At 34.9% G+C, this 11,180-nt stretch overlaps 1 long non-coding RNA gene across 1 annotated transcript in view; it reads right to left on the bottom strand.

Annotated features, from left to right (window-relative positions):
• Window positions 1–398: 398 nt before the first annotated feature.
• The window catches only part of LOC125092266 (uncharacterized), a 139,972-nt gene continuing 129,190 nt past the window's right edge, over window positions 399–11,180 (bottom strand). The window contains exon 3 of the long non-coding RNA XR_007124855.1: window positions 399–450. This is a non-coding gene — a long non-coding RNA (uncharacterized LOC125092266). The remainder of the gene's footprint in view (window positions 451–11,180) is intronic.

The raw sequence follows: 11,180 nt of genomic DNA, 5'->3' as shown, positions 1-11,180 counted from the left end.
AATATGTCCACAAACTAACTCTGCTCATGAAAATTCCTTACCTATAAAATTAAAAAAAAATGAATGAATAATCTTTTAGTCCAATGTTTTAGAAATCCAATATTTGTCTATCTTAACTTAAAGGTTTGATTTAAATATTAAACAAGTAATGAATGTAAAGTGATTTGTAAGTGGCAAATACTATGCAAAGTTAAGTTATTGATAAACATGTAAACTGTTTTTTCCCTACAAATAAACCATTAAATAGAGTAGGAAAAGCACAGTAATCCAATTCTAGACAAGATAACTGCTATATAAAATATCAATTGTAGTGTTCTTAAAAACCAACAATCCATGGTAATATGAAATGTTAAGTGCCATATAAGAAACAAAAATTTAAAAAGTTAAATAGATCATATCTATTGGGTCTTTGGAACACTTGTTCACAGGATGTTGACTCCAGGCTGGAGGCTGATAGTACAAATAAGAGAAAAAAAAAATACAAAATAGAACAAAACAAAAGAAAATCCTGCACTTGGAGGGAAAGTTCACTTCAAAGAACTAAGCATCAGATATTCTTCCCAGTAATTCCAGTACTGATGTGAACTTCCTTTAAAATTTTGAAGCTTACTAGGTTCTAGCTTCTAGAAACCCACTAAGTTCTCTTTTGCTTTGTTCATTGCTTTCTAAATAAATGAATCATTTTTAAAAACTCACTTGAGTGCTTTTTATAAGGTCAACTTTACCTCATTGAGACTGTCCTTATAGATGGAGGATTCTCCCCCCCTTTCTCCAACTCATATATATTCCTCAGAATATATATACCTCTTGCACAATGTGGAATTTTTAATAAGAACCCCAAACTTCTCAGTAATCATTTTAAAACTGGTATAGTTGGTTTCGTTTATTTTCTAAATAGTTATTATGAATCTTAGATTTGAGAAAACTCAGCAAAACTGATATACACTAACAAATCTTTCTCAAAAAAAAAGACTCCAAATGAAGAAAGTAGGAATTCATATCAGCAATTACATGATTACTTAGGTCTGTCAGCTTCCCATAATTATTTTTCAGTACTGTTGGCCACCATTATCTTTTGATGGACTTTGCTTGCCTCCTGTTGTGTTTTCCTCTATAAAGAGACAGAGAGGTGCCTGGGTGGCTCAGTCAGTTAAGCACGCCACTCTTGATTTCCACTCAGGTCATGATCTCAGGGTCATGGGACCAAGCCCCCGGATGGGCTCTGTGCTCAGTGCAGAGTCTGCTTGTCCTTCTCCCTCTGCTCCTCCCCCATTTCTCTCTCTCTCCCTCTCTCTCTCTCTCTCAAATAAATAAATAAATAACATTTTTAAAGAAAAAAGAGACAAGAGAATTTCTAAATTCATATATAGATGTTGTTAGTGTCTTCCTCTTAGGAGTAAGGATCTCAAAATAGAATAAGAAAAGGGCAAAGTTTAATGCAAGGCAGAGAGTTGCTAAAGGCTGACCAGGTTTTCAAATGAAGAAATGAGCAGTATTCAAATGAAAAGGATGTAATTCTACTGTAACAATACCCAGACAGAATGCTTTGCTAAGTGTCAAGTTTATTGATGGCCCAAACTTAATAAACTTTCCTCTCTTATTCTTCTCAATTCATAAAAAGTTTAGCTTTAGAAGGAAGGCACTATAGGTTCATGAAAAATGAATTATAATAAAGAGAACACATATTTTCAAATGCTAAGTAGTAAACTTAATAAATTAAAAATGTCTTCTGTCTTATATGAGTTGATGATTTTTTTGCAGTCTAAAATGGTGAGGTTTATATCTGTTAATTTCCTGTAACTTGTCATCTTTTTTATAATATACAAAATTCTACACCCTAGAAATGCCAGAAATCAATCATGTAAATAATTTCTCCTGGTTCTGAAATGTTATCCCTGCAGAAGTTGTGAGGGCTCCAGAGGTGCTATGCCCTGAATAATATATAAGAGAGAGGAATCATCTTTCTTCACTGTAAATCATTCCAAAATCACTTGTAATACAGGAAAAAAAAAAGACACAGATTTTTATCTCTATCAGTATTATCCATATAATTGATCCTTTGAAGTCTCACATCCAGCAGGAGACAAAAGCTGAGGCTTACAAAATGCATCAAATGCACAATTCTCATATCAAATTAGGAGTCCTCAAAAGCAACTCTCCTCAGAATGACTTAGATGGAAGTAGAGAGACTGACCTCTCAAAGAAACGTGGTAAAGAAATAAAGGCATTCCCTTGGGAACAGGGGAAAATAAAGCCTCCCTTATAATTTATAAGAAATTCTGGCTCTCAAGTGGGTTTGGGCTAGGATTCATAATTCACCTCCACCAAAAAAAAAAAAAAAAAAAAAAGTTGAGAATTAAATTTAAATTTGTCCTGGGTAGGTAATGCAAAGCACAGTGCTCATAACACAAAAAAGAAAATACTCTAGACTAGAGAAATCCATTTCAAACTATGCTTCATAAACATGAGTTTGAAAAAAACTGTGAAGTGAATGTAGAAACAAATCAATGTAAGTGAGAAAAGGAAGAAAAAACACACGGCAAGACTGGACAATGGAATGAAATAGGTAAAGATATAAAATATCTCTAGAATGTTTAAGGAAATATAAGTGGGTAATAGTACAATAATGAGATAAGAAATTATAAAACTGCTTGCGTGTATTAGAAACTAACAGGAAATAACTTTAAAAACTTCTAAAATATAATAATAGAACTATCAATGATAGAAATTCTATTGACTAATCAGGCAGTAGTTTAAGCATAGCTAAAAATGAATGTCTGAGGCAGAAGATATACTTCTGAAGGACATAACAGGATGCAGCATAGAAAAATTATGTAAGGGGCGCCTGGGTGGCTCAGTGGGTTGAAGCCTCTGCCTTCTGCTCCGGTCTGTGATCCTGGGGTCCTGGGATCCAGCCCCACGTTGGGTTCTCTGATCAGCAGGGGGCCTGCTTCCCCACCCCCCCTCTCTGCCTGCCTCTGTGCCTGCTTGTGATCTCTCTCTGTGTCAGATAAATAAATAAAATCTTAAAAAGAAAATAGAAAAAAAAAGAAAAATTATGTAAAAATACGGATGAAGCTCAAAAAGCATGGCAGAAAGAGAAAAAAAATCAAATATAAATTAGAGGATGCATTTTGAACAGATATTGGCTTAGAATGTTAAAAGCTGAGGGAAAAAAAAAACCCACCAATTGTTGGAACCAGGAAGACTAAAAACCAAATGAGATAAATAGAAATCAGTGCTCAGATGCATTATAGTGAGGCTTTCAAACACAAAACACCAGGGAAAGTCCTTATAATAAAGGAAAGCAGTTTACTAATACAGAATGACATTTAGGCAGACAGCTTGTTTCTCAACAACAAAAGTGAAGCTATTAAAATAGCAGCATGATATCTTCAGTTGCTTAAGAAATAACAGGTTAGGGGCGCCTGGGTGGCTCAGTGGGTTAAAGCCTCTGCCTTCAGCTCAGGTCACGGTCCCAGGGTCCTGGGATCGAGCCCCACATCGGGCTCTCTGCTTGGTAGGGAGCCTGCTTCCTCCTCTCACTCTGCCTGCCTCTCTGCCTATTTGTGATCTTTGTCTGTCAAATAAATAAATAAATAAATCTTAAAAAAAAAAAAACAGGTTAATGTTATATACCTTACTTGAACTATCTTTCAATATCAAGGGGAAATTAAAAACATACTAATAATATAAGGCTAAAACATTTGGAAGAGGAACTTATAAATGATAGATTTCAGGAAGAAGAAAAAATGAACTAGTATGAAATGAGGCAAAAAAAAAAAAGAAAAAAGCTAGTCAAGAAAGTGATCAACATGTGGGTAAATCTAAACAAACATTGACTGTACCAAATAATGAGGATAAAGGAATAGCTGAAATTATACCATACAGTACAGACTTTCAGAATTATTAGGAATAGGAGGGTCATTAATTATTAATAAAAATTAAAATCATCAGGAATATATAGCAATTCTGAAATTGGATGTACTTAATGGTGTAACTTCAAAATGAAAAAAAAAGGGGGGGAGATTTTAATACATAGCTTACAATAATTGCAGACCAACTACAGAAAAAAAAATTGTCAAAAGAAAAATGGATTTTTTCAAAAACATCTGTGGGAATATATGGAACACTGCATCCCAAAATTGAAGAACACACATGCCTTTTTTTTTTTTTTAAGATTTTATTTACTTATTTGACTGAGAGAGAGAGAGATCACAAGTAGGCAGAGAGGCAGGCAGAGAGAGAGGGGGAAGCAGGCTCCCTGCTGAGCAGAGAGCCTGATGTGGGGCTTGATCCCAGGACCCTGAGACCATGACCAGAGCCGAAGGCAGAGGCTTAACCCACTGAGGCACCCAGGTGCCCCACACACAGGCCTTTCATGTACATATTAAAAAGCAAAAACAAGAAGGATGTCATATAATTCATACATTGGTAATATCAAATAATTCATTTCATATAGAAAACATTTTCTCATAAAAGTGAAAGTAAGTAAAAATACAATTAAGTACCAAAAATATAATAACAAAAACTACAACAAGAATATTACCAAAAAGGCAAATTTAATCTCATTGGTGAAAGAAAAAATTTCTGGAAATTAAAAAATACCTAATTATTCTTTGCACTGAATGATACGATAATGCTACTAGAAAATCAATCAGCTAAATGTCTAAGTTTAAAAAAGTAAGCAAGAACGGGGGAAAAAAACTCACATGAAAGTAGAGGAAATGATGAAATAAGACCAAACCAGAGAGGGAGAAAAACCATAAGAGACTCTTAATCTTAGGAAGTGTCTGAGGGTTGCTGGAGGGGAAAGGGATAGGGAATTAGAGTAACTAGGTGATGGATATTGGGGAGGTTATGTGTTGTGTTGAAAGCTGGGAGTTGTGTAAGATTGATGAATCATAGAAGTGTACCCCTAAACAAATAATATATTATATGTTAATTATTTAAAAAGCAATAAAATAAAATAAAAATAAAAACTCAAAAAAATAAATAAAAATAAAATAAAAATTAATGGCATCAAAACATATCTAGATAATGAATGAAACCCAAAATTAGCTTGCTTAGGAGCATAATCAAACCAATAAAATTATTTGGCAAGACTGATCCCAGTTGAGAGAGAGAGAGATGAAACAAATAATTTCAAAAAATGAAGAGGGAGATAGAAAAACACACAAAGTGGGGATGGATTAAAAAGTAACTCTATGTTTGAACAAATATCATGGTAATAAATGTTAACAATTTTGTGAAATGGATAACTTAGAGAAAAAATTTAAAAGCAGCTAATAATTTCAAAAGTAACTTAAGAAAATGATAATTTGAATAGTTCTCCATCAATTAAAATATTGTTGGATAATCTCCCATAAAAGAAAGCATCAGGCCAATGCAGATATTCTACCCAACATTTATGAACCAGATGATTTCAGTCTTCTACAAACTTTTCCAGACAATAAGAAAGAGGAAAAGTGTTTTATGCCTCATAGACCATGACAAAAACCCAGGAAATTATAATAAAGAAAATTACAGGTTTATACCCTCTTCAACATAAAAGCAAAAATCCAAAACAAACATTTAAAAATCAAATCCAGCTATGGGATGTCTGGGTGGCTCAACTGATTAAGCGTCTGTCTCTGGATTTCAGCTCAGGGCACGATCTTGGGTTCCTGAGATGGAGACCCGCATCAGAATCTGTCCTGGGTGTGGAGCCTGCTTGAGATTCTCTCTCTTCCTCTGCTCCACCCCTCCCCAAAATCAAATCCAGCTAAATACAAATTGTGTTTTAATTTAGAAATGCAAAGGCAGTTCCAATTCAGAAAAAAACTATTTATATAAATTTCCATGTTACATGGCCAGTGCAAGATGTGGGCGTGATATGAGGTGTGAGGAGGTGAGCTGGGCCTCAGCATCCAGGTGTGCTCCCCTGCTTAAGGGCACAGATACTGGCAGGTAGCTCTCCCCTATAGCGACTGTCCCTTAGGTTTCTGTAACAGTTCACTCTCCTTGTCCCTTCCCTTTAGGCCTATGCTGAGGAATAACTCCCTGAAGGTTCTGAGACCCTAGGTGCTTTGCCTTCCTCTTTTCTCTCCCTAGTACTTTAAATGATTTGTTATTAAGTTAATAATGTTAAATTACTATTTATTATGTTACTTTCAATTACCCTTATTTAACTGTAACATCTGTTTCCCACTGCTACTTTGATGTAAATGTTTTCAAAAACTATTTGGCATTATTCAAAAAAATTAAGATGATAATCTCCTTAGATGTTAGAATTCACTCCTGGGTATCAGTCCAGCATATTAATACCATGAATAGGTTCTGTGTGTGCCTGAGGACTTGTCCACTTCAGCCCTCAAGGGGAAAGATCAGGGTCAGCAGAAGGCAGCTAGAACCCAGGAGCTAGTCACCTCCTCCTGTGAGCAGATCCAACTATTTACTCCAGTACAATAGATGAATATGCATGTTTTACTCCATGGAGAATTTGAGAATTTCTTCCCTAGAGGAAATTTTCACATGTGGCAAGAGAAGGTTGATAGAGGAATGTTCATAGCAACATTGATTGTAATGGCCACAAATTTCAAATAACCTGAATGTCTATCAACAAATTTAAAAAAAAATCTCATACAGTCTGATACTTATACAACAGCAATAATGAATAGTATAGAGAATGAACCTATGTAGCATGTTACATAAAACAACATGGATAAATCTTAAGTCATTCTAAGTAAAAAAAAAAAAAAGGTTTAAAAATATATAGTGACTCTATAGTTACACAATTCAAACACAAGTAACACTAACCAATATTTTGTTAAAATACACATAAAAATGGGTAAATTATAAAGGGAAGCAAAGGAATAATGGGTACACAGTTCAGGAAGAGGATAGTGATTATCTCTAGGTCAATATAGAGAAATGTAATCTGGCAAAGCTGACTTCAGGTTACTGTAATGTTCTATTTTTAAGCTGAGTGGTGGGTACATGAATGTCCTTTTATTCCTTTGCTCAACATTTACTTTGAAGAGTCTCTTATTTTTAATACATTCATCTTATTATAAAGCATATGCATATTTTGAATATAAAAGATCCTATTAAAATCTGCATGGATGCTACTTCTGAGGAATTCAATATATGTAGCTTAGAAATAAAAATAATAATATAGATAATTTTTATAGATACTTTGTTTTGAGCAGAAATAACCCTAAAGGGATGTAAAATTCTGGACAAAGTCAAGTACTAAAATTATACACTGATTCACATTTTACCCTTTGCACCTTTTAGTACCGTTCAAAATATAATTGGCATAATTAATGAACAGTCTGATAGGAGAAGCAGTTCCAGCAGTAAAAGGAAATTGTTTTGTGCACTCCCCTACAGATTCTGAAAGCTCCATAAAAGTACTGCTTGCAGAAAGAAGAGGAGAGGATGAATGACCCTTGGCTTTACCTAATGTTTGCACTTGATTGCTTTATAAAAATTATGCCCTTGAGTAAGGCTTAAGGTAGTCATAAAATCGTGACCAAGGCCAAGGAATTCTAAAATTAAAACATAATCCATTCCAGAAGCATAATTACATTAGTGATAAACCATAGACATATAAATCAGTACTGGAAGTGGCTTCAAAGACTGATTAAAAGAAAGCTTCTGTTCTCCTACTTCAACATACTACTGGCAGAGGTTTCTTATCTCTACCATTGAAGATAACAGTTTGCTTCACCTTAAGGTGAAGTGCTCATCTAGCCAATACCTGCCCCTTGGAGATGCGGAACTTGAGAAACACATACACAGAAAGTAAATGGAGGAAACTGTAACTGCCGTATCTTGAGGAAGGAAACTACTCACTCATCTTGGCTATTAAACTTCAATTGATACACATTTTCTGAGGTAAAACTGAATCATTTTCCTCCTTCCCACTCTTTTTTTTTTAAGATTTTATTTATTTATTTGACACAGAAAGAGATCACAAGTAGGCAGAGAGGCAGGCAGAGAGAGAGGGGGAAGCAGGCTCCCCGCTGAGCAGGGACCCCGATGTAGGGCTCCATCCCAGGACCCTGAGATCATGACCTGGGCCAAAGGCAGAGGCTTTAACCCACTGAGCATCCCAGGCGCCCCTCCTCCTTCCCACTCTTACAGAACTTGGATGTTTAAGAATCCATTATTATCAATGACTATCATTCTTATCAATATTTCTTTGTTTTGGGAAATAATGACTCCCATTATCGCCATTTTTTATCTCGTGTCTTTTTGTTGTGGGATTTTTAACAACTTATTTAACCTCTCTTTTACAAGAATTTTATGGTGCCAAAGAACTGGAAGTCCTTTATTTATCAAATAAAACTTGTGGACTGATTGAAAGAATTGAGAAGGGAGATGTTATTATAAAGATATACATCTCAGGCGCCTGCGTGGCTCGGCTGGTTGAGCAACTGCCTTCGGCTCAGGTCATGATCTCAGAGTCCCAGGATTGAGTCCCACATTGGGCTCCCTGCTCAGCAGGGAGTCTGCTTCTCCCTATGACCCTCCCCTCTCATGCTCTCCCTCACTCTCTCTCTCTCTCTCAAATAAATAAATAAAATCTTTTAAAAAAAAAGATATACATCTCATGTGATTCAATGAGTATTTAAAAGTACTCAGACAGCCTAAGTGTCTATAGATAGATAAATGGATAAAGAAAATGTGATATATGCAATTGACCCTTGAGCAGTGTAGGGGCACCAACCCCCAACCCAAAAAAATCTGCATATAACCATATAACTTTTGATTCCTCAAAAACTTAATAGCCTAATATATACCAGAATTCTTACCAAAAACATATACAGTTAACACATGTTTTGTATATGTATTATATATTGTATTCTTACAATGAAGTAAGTTGGATAAAAAGTTAAGAAAATCATAAAAAGGAGAAAATACATTTATATTACTACTATAAGACACCTGAGTGTAAGCAGACCCACAGAGTTCAAACTCATGTTGTATAAGAGTCAGCTATATATACAAAGGAATATTATTTAGCCTTAAAAAATAAGGAAATCTTGTCATTTGCAACAATATGGATAGACTTTGAGGACATTATGCTAAGTGAAATAAGCCAGACAGAGAAAGACAAACACCATATGGTAACACTTACATGTGGAATCTTAAAAAAAAGAAAAGAAAAGAAAAGAAAATCAAATTCACAGAAACAAAATAGGAAAATGACTGTTGGGCTGAGCAAAAAAAGAAGAAGCTGGTAAAAGAATACAACCTTTCAGTTACAAGATAAAGTCTGAGGATCTTATAACATGGTGACTCTAGTTGATGATGACACTGTACTGTATAATTAAAATTTTCCAAGAAAGTAGAACTTAAATGTTCTCACCAATCAATCTGTAGGCGATAGATATGTTAATTACCTCAATTCGAGCAATCTTGTCACAACATACACATATATCAATCATCACATTGTACACTTTAAAGACCTTATAATTTTGTTAATTATACATCAGTTATTTAAAAAATAAAATAAGCAACAACAAAAAATAAAATTTCTCAGGGTGGTTAGAAACCAGGTGTGTCCTGGGACATCTCAATTAAGAGTTAATGGATCTTGGGGTGCCTGAATGGCTCAGTGGGTTAATCCTCTGCCTTCGGCTCAGGTCATGATCCCAGGATCCTGAGATCGAGCCCCACATTGGGCTCCCTGCTCAGTGGGGAGCCTGCTTTCCCCCCTCCCTCTGCCTGCCTCTCTGCCTACTTGCGATCTCTGTCTGTCAAAAAAAAAAAAAAAAAAAAGAGTTAACTGATCTTATATCTAAGTACTCTACTTTGTGTGCAACTCGGTTTGTTTCCATGTTTGCTAACTGATTCTAATGACCAATGGCATCTCTCTGCAACCTAATTCCAAATTTTTAGGAGAAAATTCTGATTGGTTCAGCTTGATCATAGAAGTAAGGAGCATGGGGTCATTCACACCTACTTGACCTCTGGATGTTTCAATCAAAAGGTGGAAGGAAATTTATCAAGATGGCAGGGGATAACTCAGGAACTTGGATACCCCAAGTGTGATTTTGGGTTGGTACTAAACAATTAGCTTTAAAAAAATTATTTATGTATTTGAAAGAGAGAGAGAGAAAGAGAAAGAGAGAGAGCACGCACAAGTGAGGAAGGAGCAGAGGGAGAGAGACAAGCAGACTCCACGCTGAGCATGGAGCCTGACATGGAGCTCAATCTCACAACCCAGACATCATGACCTGAGACAAAATCAAGAGTCAGATGCTTAAGCATCTGAGCCACCTAGGTGCCCCATTACTAAACAATTACCTTAGAGCATACAGCACTGCTCAGAAAATGTATATTTCTCTCACTCACATATTAAAATTCACTTAGTGAATTGCTCAGTTTACTAAATACACATTTATAGCTTCCTGCATTCAGTAGAAGCAATTGGAGTGAGAAGTGTTCATTGATGCTCTAAATCATACTTTGCCATTTACCTGATATCTTGATATTGGGCTCCATCTATGGAAGAGTGACACTGTTTCTGTCTTCCTAATACTCAGGAAGCTTGAGACTCCCTTAAGTAATTTTATGATGTAAGATACATATTTAAAATGTAAAGCAATATTCAAGGTTAGGAATTACTATGATTCATAACAGATGTTATGGAAAATATAGAATATATTCTATAAAATATAGAAATCAGAATTCTGACCTTGAGGAAGTCATTAAATTGGACTAGAAACCAGGTGTTCAGACCCCCATCCAGGGTTTTCCTGTTAAACCATGCTTCATGATAATTTTAAACTAAAATTAAATTGATAAAATAATTAAATGAGACTTGATATATGATAGGTAGTGAAGGAAGCATGACTTTTTAAAAAATTTCTTAACTCACCTTCTAATTAAATTATGTATTTATTCAACACTGACAACTGCCTTAAAAAATGAGACTTTTAAAACTAAAGAGATAAAACAACTGAGTGATATATGCCTGAGAGTTGTGAACTATTATTGTGTTCAAGTAATATTTTCAAGTTTTATCAACAATCATAAGTCATTTTGTGTATGATATGAATATATTAAGGATATCTAATGATTTAATGACAATAGTTTTCATGATTGGAGAGTTTGTAATTTATGGTGAGCACACATAAAAATTGATATAAATCCTTTAGGTTTTTAAAAACTAATACATATGGACA

Source organism: Lutra lutra, chromosome 2 (assembly GCF_902655055.1).
Source record: "Lutra lutra chromosome 2, mLutLut1.2, whole genome shotgun sequence".
In the NCBI taxonomy this organism is placed as follows: domain Eukaryota; kingdom Metazoa; phylum Chordata; class Mammalia; order Carnivora; family Mustelidae; genus Lutra; species Lutra lutra.
The sequence above is the reverse complement of the archived record's forward strand: the minus strand, read 5'-3'. Positions and strand labels throughout refer to the sequence as shown.